The 13,353-nt window shown below is 48.0% G+C and overlaps 1 protein-coding gene across 6 annotated transcripts in view; it reads left to right on the plus strand.

Moving 5' to 3' along the window:
• PDE1C (phosphodiesterase 1C) overlaps positions 1–13,353 on the plus strand; it is a 1,569,255-nt gene that overhangs the window by 1,208,553 nt on the left and 347,349 nt on the right. The window lies entirely within an intron of this gene.

Genomic DNA, 13,353 nt, shown 5'->3' on the forward strand with positions numbered 1-13,353 from the left:
TCTATTATTTGGAAGAGACAGTTGTTACACTAGGTGGTAGCCATATATCATATTGTAAACTTTGCTGATCAGGTTTTGGTGATTGACTTTGTCATATGCTGCAAATACACCACCTATTATCACCCCTCTCTCACATCCCATCATCTAAATTATATGCTGTGTGATATTTCGTATTTAGCTATGCAGACCTTGCCTGTTCTAACTCTAGTTTATTCTGGGAGTAGATCAATATGACGTGAGAGGTGACTGAGAATGAGGCATTTATAAGGTTTTTAGAGATGCACTGAACTATGACTGTGTGACCTTGAGTGAGTGACAGGCAGACTGTGTAAGAAGAGGTCATTCAATGACAGCCATTGGATTTTTTCTAAAATCAATATTTTTCCTGGTAACGAGAAGATTTGGAATAAAACAGATGTATTGATGATGATGGTGTCATTGTGACTAATGTATGTCATTCAGATGAACACACACACACACACACACACACACACCAGTCTTACGTTTATACTTCAATTTCAATTCGACCCAGAAGTTTCATAATTTAATAAAAATTAGTATTGGACAAAGAGAACTATTGTAAGTCAGCCCTCTTTCTTAAAAAAACTGTAACAAGCCTGAATCGCTGTGACAATCAGGATAGATGACAAGTTTATAAGAGATACTTTGACTTAAACCCATGATTTTATTGTAGAACTCCTGAATCCCTAGTCCCTAACCCTAGATTACAGTTGGTTTTTAGTTACATTTTTTCCCAATTTCATCTTGTTTAGGACAGTCACAGAAGTAAACTGAATTATTTTATAGTAGTACAAGAGTTCATTGAGTGCTGCACACCTGCTTGATGTATTCCATAGCATAATCACATCTGGCTAGACAAGCAAGTGGCCACAGAGGGATTCAGGAACAACAAGTATATCCAAAACTGTCAAACCATTCCCTTTCTTTTCCATGCAGAAACTGATGGCAGGCAGGTTAAATCACCCTTATTAAAATTCTCAGAGTAAGTAAGAACTTTATGGCCTCTGATGGAGGGTCAATAGGTGACTTTCCTGTTTAATACAAGAGCTCAAATTTCTTTCTGATTTGTGCAGATCTCAGCAAGCTTATTAGGAAAAAAAATCAGCTGGATTCTTTTCTGCCAGTCTGAATAAAATGTAAAAATCAGACAATTTTGAAACAGGTTGAAATCTGCTTGGTTTCAGTTTGATTTCCAATTATTTACACATCTTTGCTTTAGACTTATATTCATCACTTTATCTTTTGAAAATGTGGCTCCTGGATGTCCTACCTAGGGGATTAATTATGTATTTTTTTTCTTACGTGGCTGACGAATAATTAATGCTGTGTTTAGAAACAATAAAATAGTGATAATATTTGTACAGATTATTTTGATTGATTGTTAGCTCATTGAGCAGTCTTCTGACTATAAAGGCAGAGTATAAAACCAAAAATATAAATAGACAAATGCTGTCATAGTCAGATATTTTAGCATTTACTGTTGGCAATAGAAGGGGGTATACTTAATGCAAAAAATAGAAATAAAAAATGTGTTATTAATGTGTGTTGCATTGTACTGAAGATACTTTGCTATACTGTAGGCTACAGCAATATAGTAAGGGGTAGAGAAATGTTCAGAAAATCTGGATCCCACCCAATACTTTTACTACTAAGGGGGAAACTAAATATTCCCCCTTTTGACATTTTTTTGTTTTTATTTATTAGCTGTTCTTCCACTTGCTGTTTTCTTTTCTCTTTCCTCTAATTTTTGTAATTTACTCTATTGGGAAAGGGAGAGAGCTGGTCTTTTTTTTTTTTCATGCTTCTTCCACCCTCTCTTTGCAAGCCTGTAGACTTGTTCATGCAGCAGTCTGAGAGGGAAAGAATATGTTGAACTTCATATCAGTCCTAGGCAGAAGCTCTGCTCCTACAGAAGTTGGGTGAAAAGAAGCATTTTGCTTTGATACTGGCTTCTGTAGCCTGACTGGATATGCAATCACTGGGCAACAGCATTTCCTCTGCTCTGAAGGACCCAAGCATTACATTGTGGTACCTGGACGCTAGGCATGAGGAAGGATGTTTTTTTGCTTGTATTTATGTGTGTAGGGACAAAGCCCCTATTATTTCAGCGTTGATCACAGAGAGTAAATCAAAGAACTGTTTTTTAATTGTGGAGTCTGTTTCTAGATTCTTATTGTCTATAAGAAGTGCATGCTGTTTAGCCAACAAAACCATCTCAAAGGAAAGCCATGCTAAAGTAAATAAGGCTAACAAAATTAATTAATTTGGGATCCTACAAACTGGAGCTCTGGATTGTGAAAGCTACCTTTTTATTCATGCTGAAAAAACTCAGGGCTAATGATAATGAATATTTACATTTGTTAGCTAATGTCAGGGCATTTCTTTCAATTTAAATGTTCATAATCAACAAAAAGTCTCACATATTAGAATATAGCAGTATCCTCATTTTTTTTTCAATTTTAATAAGAAAACAGGATTGTTTTGTATGTCAACTATTGCTGTTTCCCTTCCCAGACACATTTTAAAAAGTAATGTTATTAAACGGAGTACAACTTGACAGTCACTGATAGCATTAGGCAAGAGATTTTTCATCTTTATTTTCTCCCAGTATCAGAGTCTAACATAACAAAACAATAGTGGTGCTCTGAGTCGATATTCTTTAATGCAGAAAACAAAACATGGAAACAAATCTTGCATTTCCTGACCTACAGTCTGCAGGGAACAACCAGGGTATTTAAGGAGATGCAGTATCCCCTTAGTGTGTAAACTTGAGGAGAGAGACCCAGTCCAGCTCACAATACCTTGGTGCAGCCTAGTTTAGATCCAGTAGTTTAGATCCAGGAGATATTGTGCTAGCAGAGAACTCCAGCTTTTCCATTTCCTTCCATTTCTCTACAGAGCTCCAGTCCAAGACCACTATCACCTGGGCCAGTGGTTCAAAACCCACAACCATTTATTTTACACTATGCCCCTCCTCCCAAACAGGGCCCTATGGGCTACTCTAGAGCTCCAGTCTTTACAACTTCAGCCTGTTACAGTTTTTTTCCCCCAGGCTTCCAATTCTAAGAGGCATACATTATTCATATACTTTGGTTGAGAAAAGAAAAAAAGAAAGAAAAATGAAAATCAAGAGGGTTTTTTTTTTGCATTTTTTATGAGTTACTCTTCATTACTTAGCACCCAGAGGGGTGCAAAGGCAGTCTTACTGTCCATATAGCACAGTTGGCATATGGCGGGATGGATTGGGACAATGCTTCTTCTGACCCTGTCATGGTGTACCTCAATTCCTTTTCACTGAGGTACTGGTCTGAAGAATTCTGTAGTGACTCCATATTTGGGGCCTGCTTCTTTGGTGCTGGTGTCTTCCCTCCAGCATTGTTCATCTTTTGCTGGTGTTTTTATTTCCTCAGTTTTATGAAAGCTCCTCCTACAAGCACCTGGCTCTGATTATCTATGGGTGCTCCAGCTTCTGGTGCAGTATCTTCCAATTCTGATAGCAGATCCTCTTATAGACCCTGAGTCACTGCCCACAGGTCTTTTTAATATATCTGACTGTATCATCCAAATTAGATATGATGGGGAGAACCATATTGCCCAGTTTATCCAATCAGGAGAACAAAGGCTCTACTGTCTCCCCCATTTCGCAAACACAAGTCTTTCAAATTTGTTCTTGTTATGCGTGCTATCCACGGCAGACCCACGGCGCGGCCCTCTCACCTTCTCACACAGACACCGGCTCTGACCTTGGGCCGCCCCCCGGTGCCTCTGGCTCTGCCATGGTCCCCAGTGTTGCAGGTCAAGATGCCATTGTTCGTCGGGCCTCTCCACGTTGCCCATGGAGAGACACCACTACCCACAAACGCATCACTGATCCTTATGAAGGGCATGCGGCGGGAACCAGGCCACATCCCCAGATGATGATGTCAAACCTTTAGTGTATTTAAGCTCAGGCCTCGCTCCATAGTGTTGCCTTTGCAACAGGTGTCCTTGCTACTCAAGTACTCATTGCTGCTAGAGAATCCTCTCTACTCTTGTTCCAGACCTTTGTTGTTCCCAGTTCTCGTCTTCCTCGTTCCTGCCCTGTCTATGTTTTGGACTGATTCTAAGGATATTGACTTTGCTTTACTTGACTATGCCACCGCCTATCTCCAGACCCAGACCTCCGCCATGCCTGACAATGGTATTGCCTATCTCCAGACCCAGACCTCTGCTACACCTGACTACGCTACTGCCTATCTCCAGACCCAGACCCCCGCTACGCCTGACTTCGGGATCGCCTATCTTCAGACCCAGACCTCTGCTACGCCTGACTACAGTATTGCCTATCTCCAGACCCAGACCTCCGCTACGCCTGACTATGCTATTGACATCTCAGTGATCAGACCATTGCCTTGATTGACTAACTCTATTGTCTTCTCCATGATTAGAGCTCAGCATTGCTTGCCACGACCTCCGCTTTGCTGCCAGCCCTGATCCAAGCCTGTCATTGACGCTTCTCCTAGCCTACTCCCTGGACGTGGACTTATTAGGCTTCAGCCTACCTTTGCTCGAGCGCCCCCAACTAGAAAATAGAAACATATAGAAACGTAGAAATGACGACAGAAGAAGACCAACAGGCCCATCCAGTCTGCCCAGCAAGCTCTCACACTTATTTTCCCTTACCTTTCTGTTACCCCCGACCCCTGAGTTCAGAGCCCTTAATGGTAACTTTTTTATTCCAATTTCCTTCCACTCCCACCATTGATGCAGAGAGCAGTGTTGGAGCTGCATCAAAGAGAAGTATAAGGCTACCCTCCATTACATTGGCGCCCGAATTCCAGTACCATACCCAGTCCAGGGTAGGACTATGCCACATATCGCCTGCTGTCTCTGGGCTGAACCAACATCTCTTGCAAACCAACCTCGAGGCCCACCTAAGTCCTGCTGGCCCCGGAACCCAAAGGCTCAACCCATGGGGAACGAGGGCTAGTATAGGTGAAGCTCCAGTGGCCTCTACCTTCAGCCCACTTCACCTGCGACGGTGGGGACCAGTAGATCTTCACCTATGGGTTGTGACAACCCCACCTCGGCCCAAGGATCCACCTCCGATGCAACAGGTTGCAAAGGCCATGGACTTGGTGGAGCCGTGTGCCCTCCAGGCTATCCCAGGCCTGGCATCTAAGGTACAAGTACAGCAGCAGTTCCTTGAGTCATTGGTCTCCTCCATGGATTGTCTACACGCCCGGCTTGATGCCCTCACTAATAATCCAGTTCCTCTTCCAGCTCCTCCTCATCTAGAGCCATCTCCATCAATGCCTCGAGCCTTGTTGGCACTCCCAGCACCCCCGCGCTTCAACGGTGACGCCAGACTCTGCAGAGGGTTTATTAACCAATGTTATATACAATTCGCTCTGCAGCCCTCCGTCTTCCAGGATGAATTGATGAAGGTCACCTTCATCTTATCCTGCCTTGAGGGGAAGGCGCTGGCTTGGGCTTCCCCCTGTGGGAAAACTCGGATTCCTTGTTGAAAGAACTGACTCAGTTTGTGGCTGTGTTTCGACGAACCTTAATTGATCCTGGGCGACATGCCGTGGCAAGCACCAGTTTACTACATCTCGGTCAAGGTCAAAGAAGTCTTTTTGACTATACCATCGAGTTTCGGACTTTGGCTACTGAGCTCGCTTGGCAGGAAGACTGCCTCCAAGCTATCTACCTGGATGGACTCTCCCCGCAACTGCAGGATGAGTTGGCTGCACGGGAACTCACTTCCTCTCTCGAGGACCTTATAGTCCTGGCAGGCCGAATTGACCATCATCTCCAAGAGCGTCACCAGGAGAGTTGGATACCCAGGAAGCCTTATTGGGCTCACTCCCGTTCACCACCTATTACCAACCCTGCTCTCAGCAGTGATACTAAAGTGGTCAAGATGGAAGAGCCTATGCAGTTGGGTTGTGGGCGGCTGACACTGGAAGAGCGCCTGCAGTGGAGACAAACCAGTCTGTGTCTGTATTTTGGAGCACCTGGCCACCATCTACAGTCTTGTCCTATCCATCTGGGAAACTCCCTGGCTCGAATTCAGTAGGGGTCCTGAACTTGGGTGCAACTTCTCTGGCCCTTCAGTTATCTGTACCAATTACCCTGATCTGGGATTCCTGTTCCTTTCAGGTTCTTGCTCTGGTAGATTCCAGAGCAGGAGGTAATTTCATTCTCAAGGACCTTGTTCAGCTTTTGGGCATAAAGACCCGCTCGCTTGAAACTTCTCTATGTATTGCATCTATCTATGGAGAGCCATTACCCGGCGGAATTTCCTTGACTACGGAATCTATTCAGTTACGCACTGGCGCCTCTCATTCCGAGGAACTCAAATTGCTAGTGTTGGAGAAATCCATCCATCCTGTAGTTCTTGGACTCCCTTGGCTACAGAAGCACTCTCCCCAATTCAACTGGGGTTTGTTGCAACTAATGGAGTGGGGTCCCGCCTGCTACCAGTCCTGTCTCCAGAAAGTTATACCGCCATCCGTGGTTCTTCTGGCTACTACGTCCTCTGGCATACCTGCTCCCTATGCAGCCTTTGAGGACATGTTCTCTAAGCAAAAAGCCGACCTCCTTCCGCCTCTTCGAAGGCTTGATTGTCCAATCGATCTTCTTCTAGGAGCCACGCCTCCTCGAGGACGCACCTACCCTCTGTCTTTTCCTGAGATGAAGGCTATGACAGAATATATGTTGTGATCCTGCCTGCGAGGAGCGCGGGCAGGCTCTTACCTTCGCGGCCAGTCGGGCCACTGACGCTGCTTCTCTCTTCCTGAATCAGCTGGGGCCAACACCGCAGCTGTTGCCATGCGGCCGGCTCCTCTGCTCCTGTTTCTGCCTTCCCCCAACATGCTGCTGCGATCCCAGGACCTTCAGCCAGCAGAGAGGCTGTCCCTGCTGGAGCCTGCTTCAGCCCGGGTCCTCGACCGGCAGGGAGCCGTCCCTGCCGGTGCCTGCAGCTCTCTACACTGCCTGTAGCTCTCTACTCTGCCTGCAGCCTGCTACAGCTCCCACAGCTCCCTGCAGCCAGCCTTACCTCTGCTTCTTACCTGATGTCTTCACGGCTGGGAGCCACTCCTGCTTCAGTCCTTGCAGCTCTCGGCTCTCCCTGGGGCTGACTCCATGGCATGGAGCCGTTCCTGCAGCCAGCACCTCTCCTGCTTCAGTCCTTGCAGCTGGGAGCGGCTCCAGTGACCTGCCTTCACCCAGCTCCAGCTCCAGCCCAGGGCTGCTCCGCTGCTTCCCTGGGCCCTCCACGCGGCTGAGGACGCCACCAGCTTCCAGTCCTTCTTTCCAGCTTCCTAGGGTGCGGGTGCGCGCCTCTCTACTCCTCTTCAAGGGCCAGCCAGGTGTGGCCCCCTGCTGGCCCCTCCCTGGGCGCTGTCATCATCAGCCCTACTAAAAGGCTCAGTTTTCAGTCTAACTTTGCCTTCGCAAGGAGTTGGTCATTCCTGGGATTCTACCATCCTTGCTCCAGGAGTTGTCCGTGTTCCAGCCTTCTGCAAGGTCCAGTGTTGCTCGTTCTCCGTCGGAGCTCCTCGTCCTGTCCTGATGTTTACCTGCTGTTCCAGTCCTGATGTCTGCTTGATGTACCAGCCCTGATGTTTGCCTGTTCATGTTCCTGCCCTTGGCCTGTCTTCCAATCCGGTATCCGTGTTCCAGTTCAGATGATGCTTACCTTGCCTTTGGCTGCCGGTGTGCAGCAAACCCTGCTTTAGGCTGCCAGTGTGCAGCAACCCTTGCCTTTGGCTGCCAGTGTGCAGCAACCCTGCTATAGGCTGCCAGGAGTGCAGCAATCTGCTTCTACCCTGTTCCTGAATTTCCTGAAAGCTAGCACCTCGTTTCTGGGTCTTTGAGATGTCCTGGTGCCTCGCGGCAAGCCATGTCGTGGTCCGTGACCAGCCCCATGGGCGGGCTGAGTAGGGCACTTCGTGATGCAAGCCATGCACCTCGTTCCTGAGTCTGTGAGAAAGCCTTACCCTGTTCCTGAATCTCCTGAAAGCTAGCACCTCATTCCTGTGTCTTTGAGATGTCCTGGTGCCTCGCAGCAAGCCATGTCGTGGTCCGTGACCAGCCCCATGGACGGGCTGAGTAGGGCGCTTCATGATGCAAGCCATGCACCTCGTTCCTGAGTCTGTGAGAAAGCCTTACCCTGTCTCTGAATCTCCTGAAAGCTAGCACCTCGTTCCTGTGTCTTCAAGATGTCTTGGTGCCTCGCGGCAAGCCATGTCGTGGTCCGTGACCAGCCCCATGGACGGGCTGAGTAGGGCACTTCATGATGCAAGCCATGCACCTCGTTCCTGAGTCTGTGAGAAAGCCTTACCCTGTCCCTGAATCTCCTGAAAGCTAGCACCTCGTTCCTGTGTCTTCAAGATGTCTTGGTGCCTCGCGGCAAGCCATGTCGTGGTCCATGACCTGCCCCACTGGCGGGCTGAGTAGGGTGCTTTGTGATGCAAGCCATGCACCTCGTTCCTGAGCCTCTGAGAAAGCCTTACCTTGTTCCTGAACTTTCTGAAAGCCTGGTATCCTGCGGAAACCCCTGTTGTGGTCCGTGACCAGCCCCATGGGCGGGCTGTGTAGGGCGCTCCATGTTGCCAGTCTCGTACCTCGCCCTTGAGTCTCCTGTATGCATCATACCTTGTTCCTGACTCCACGTCTCTTCCTCCAGTACCTCGTTCCTGAGTCTACGTCAGCACGTCCAGTACCTCGCTCCTGAGTCTACGTCAGCATGTCCAGTACCTTGTCTCTGAGTCTACGTCTGCACTTCCAGTACCTGTGCCTGAGTCTACATTTGCACTTCCAGTACCTGTGCCTGAGTCTACATCTGCAGTTCCAGTACCTCGTTCTGAGTCTCGTTCGCTTCCATGTTCCAGTCTTCGCTGCCCTGGCCTCCATCTGGCCTGCCGCTTCGTGCCGTACCCTGCGGCAGGTACGAAAGGGCTGGGAATGGTCGGAGGACTGTTCACAAGACCAACATAGCTTTGTTGGGTCTTCCGAAGCGTGCAGGTCCGGAGGAGGGCCTGTCTCCAGTCATCTCTCCAGCCTTGCTTCCATCCTGCCCATGCTCGGGCATGCCACGCCTCCCGCGGCACTTCTTCAGAATCCCTCTGGGGTCGAGCCGTAGCCCAAGGACACACATCTCCCAGGAGTGGGATCACTCTCCTAGCGCTCCACAACAATATATCCAAGAAAATCTTGCAAAGGGATTCATCCGCCCGTCTACTTCTCCCGCTGGGGTGTGATTTTTTTTTTGTGACCAAAAAAGATGGGTCACTTAGGCTGTGCATTGACTACTGCGGCCTAAACGCCATCACCAGTAAGGATAAATACCCCTTGCCATTAATTTCTGAATTATTTGATCACCTTCAGGATGCCTCCATATTTACAAAGCTGGACCTATGCAAAGCGTGTAACCTGGTAAGAATCCGTCCCGACAACATATGGAAAACTGCCTTTAACAACTGGGACGGGCTCTACGAATACCTGGTGATGCCCTTTGGCCTCTGTAACATGCTTGCGGTATTCCAATGAATGATGAACGAAATCTTCAGAGATCTACTGTATACCAAAGTCATGGTTTACCTGGACGATATCCTCTTTTCCGAAGACCTTGATACCCATCGCGCTGACGTCCAAACCGTACTTCAGCGCCTTCGTGAGAACCATCTGTTTGCGAAATTGGACAACTGCTTGTTCGAGAAATCCAGCCTTTCTTTCCTTGGTTATATCATTTCCCAGCAAGGGTTCTCCATGGATCCAGCTAAACTAAAGAGAATCTGGGATTGGCCACAGCCGGTGGGCCTCAAGGCGCTCCAGCGCTTTTTGGGATTCCTCAACTACTATCATCATTTCATCCCATATTATTCTACCCTGGCTGCTCCGTTGACGGCCTTGACTCGTAAATGTCAAGACATGCGAAATTGGCCTCCTGAGGCCGTTGCAGCCTTCCATCATCTGAAGGAAGCCTTCCAGAAAGGGTCCTGTCTGCACCATCCAGACCCAAATCATTGTTTCCTAGTGGAAGTCGACGCCTCCGCCATTGGGGCTGGGGCAGTTCTGAGTCAACGCACCACCTCTGGTACCATAGTTCCCTGCTCTTTTTATTCCCATAAATTTTCACCTGCAGAGCAAAATTTCAGCATAGGGGACCGTGAGCTGCTTGCCATAAAACTGGCTCTCGAAGAATGGCACCTGTGGCTAGAGGGCACACAACACAAATTCACTATGTTCACTGATCATAAGAATCTGGAACATTTGAGTCAAGCACAACGTCTCAACGCCCATCAAGCTCAATGGGCCTTGTTTTTTTCCAGATTCGAATTTGAACTTTGCTATTGCCCAGCTGACAAAAATCTTCCGAGCCTGAAGACACTCCGGAAGAACCTGCTCATATAATTGACCCGGCCTGTATTTGTTTATCTGGCATTCATCCAGTTCCTGCTGGAAAGACGATCGTGCCCTGATGACTCCGAGAAAGGGTTCTCCATTGGGCACATGATTCCAAATTCGCTGGTCACCCAGGACGAGCACGAACCTTGGCACTGCTCCAGGTCTCCAACACGAAAGCATATGTCGAATCCTGTAACATCTGTACACAGCAAAAAACCCCAGTCAATCGACCTTGGGGTCTTCTTCAACCACTTCCAGCACCCGAAGAACCGTGGACTAACTTGTCTATGGATTTCATCGTGGATTTGCCGCCTTCAAAGGGTCACACCATAACATGGGTAACCATAGACTGATTTTCAAAAATGGCCCATTTCGTCCTCTATCGGGCCTACCATCTGCTCCAGAGCTAGCAAGTGTTGCATCCGTCGATCTTCGACGGCTTTGCCCCGCTTGCCTTACCTTATGCTCGGCTCCTCCCGCTTACCTGGGCAAGATGGCTACCACCGCATCTTCCAGCCGACCTCTCTGGCATCCCCAGAACGACTATGGTGCAGCCTTCCAGGTACCTACTAGGGTGCGAGTGCGCAACCTACGTCTTTGTACCACCCTTGGCGCGAACCTCGAGGGCGTTCCCTCATGCTGACGACACGCCATCCAGGTATATTACCTTCATCAATTTGCTAGCTCCCTGATTTAGCAAGGACTCAAATTTGTTCCTGCTACGCTACTCTGCCGCTTCCGTGCTGCCGCAGGAAGCTCTCTTTTTCTGCCCTTCGGGGTACATGCTAACCTGGGTACCCGCTCCTCGGGGGCCCTCTGCTTTATTTCAGGTTCCTTTCAGGGAACAGGTACTTGCTCCTTGAGGGCCTGCTCTCCCTGCCTCTGTGCCTGTACCTTCAACTACATACCTGGTGGAATCGCATGTCAACAGCTAACACCTAGTGAATACTCTAACTCTCAGTCTATCTCATCCACAGTATCTCCTCGCTGGGAGACCTGCTGCGGAACCTCCTGACATCATCTAGGAGAAAAGGGTTCCTTTGCCGAGGTCCCTGCCTCACTACTGCCACATCTGGTGGAGATCTCAAGCTGTTTAATAAAAGATTTATCCTGTGTATTGTGTGCACAAGTCTAGCCCAGTGCTGTGGCTCCTCACAGGGCTCCTCCCCATGGGCGTGGTCATCTCCACAGCACCCAAGGATCCACAAAACACATGTTATCATAACAGCACGTTTATTCTTGCACCATATCTTTAGACTGCATGGCCTACCCAAGGACAATTTTTCAGACAGAGGTCCTCAATTTGTTGCCAGGTACTGGCTCGCCCTCTGCCGAAAGTTCGGTATTAACATCAGCTTAATGACTGCCTATCATCCCCAAGCCAATGGGCAAGTTGAGCGAATGAATCGCTCCTTGAAGGCCTTTCTGCGCGCCTACATCATTGATAGACAAGACAATTGGTCTGACCTCCTATACTGGGCAGAGTTTTCTCACAACTCTCACATCGCCACTGCTACTGGAACATCACCATTCTCAGTTGTCTACAGGAAACAACCATGACCACCATTGCCCATACCACTATCAGTGCTGTCCCTTGAGGCACAGGCTACTGTGGATGCCCTTAAGACGTTATGGGAGCAGACAAATCTCTGCTTGCATCAGGCCGCTTCCCAGGCCAAGAAAACTGCTGACAGTTGACGTTGCTCGGCTCCCGAATTCCTCCCTGGCCAGAAAGTGATCTATTCCACTCTATCCCTGGCCCTGTTGTTTTGAAGAATTATTCAGTCCTGCAAATTCCCAGTTGCTCAGGGACTCTCTTAGTGTAGATATTGAACCATAAATCCACACCATAGGCAGCAGGAGTGGGGTTGTGGTTGCAGCTATTGATGATCACTCCCCAAGGCTGGGCTCCAAGAGGGGGCAGTGTAAATCTGCATCAGTTCTAGGGCATCATACCCTTGATTGTCACATTGGGATTCCTTGGAAGAAGGTGTGGCCAACATAAAATTCCTTGTTTTTCTTCTTGCCATTCCCCTGGCCTGGTGTCAATTCAGATACATGTGTTCATTAACTTTTCTAGGGAAGAGGGAGGACCGATCTGAGTCAACTTGTTCTTAATCTCTTCTCTTAACTTTAGACAAAACTGGTGCCATAATGGTTCTCCACTTCAACCCACATCTGTTAGTAGCTGGCAGAAGTGGGTGACATATGATAGGACTGAGCCTGTTCCTTCACGCAGTCATATTAAGACCCTCTCAATCATATGTTTCTGGTGGGAGTCAGAGAATATTTTCTTAAATTCTTGGAGAAACATGTCCAATGTGGGGCTAGGTTCCTGGTCCATAAAAGTGGTGGCCCATTTTAGAACCTCTCTCATAAATAGTGTCACTACCCAACACAGTGTCTTTACCTTGTCCACAAAGAACATTGGGCAAAGTTGAAAATGTAAGGTGCATTTGTGTAGGAACCCCTCTTCCCAGTGTAGCTTCAGACCCTTTGTGGTGGCAATTAGCTGCAATCAGTGGGATTATGCAGCAGCAGCCTTAAAGCAGAGCTTCTCAAAGGTGAAGTTAGTCTGCTCTGTTTCTCAGCAGTTGCTCTATGGTTGCTTATCTCCTATTGGACCCTCTGTGATGATCTTGTGGACTCCAGGATGGGAACCACTGTTCTAGAACTTGTTATGAGTGCATGGCTATGTCCTCCAATAAGTGTGGTAAACTACTGCGTGATAGCTGGAACTCCTTTACTTCCAGGCACTGCTAATGTAACATCTCCAGCCTCTATTAGCCTGAAAGAAAGGAGGAGCTAGATTCAGTGGGCCATTGAGTTAGTTCTCTTCTGTCTTTAGTGGCTAGTGGATGGACATACCTTCAATTAACCATTTCACTTTAAGTATAACTCTTGAAATAGTGGTTTATTAAGAACTGCCTGCCT

Source organism: Rhinatrema bivittatum, chromosome 2 (assembly GCF_901001135.1).
Source record: "Rhinatrema bivittatum chromosome 2, aRhiBiv1.1, whole genome shotgun sequence".
Classification (NCBI taxonomy): Eukaryota; Metazoa; Chordata; class Amphibia; order Gymnophiona; family Rhinatrematidae; genus Rhinatrema; species Rhinatrema bivittatum.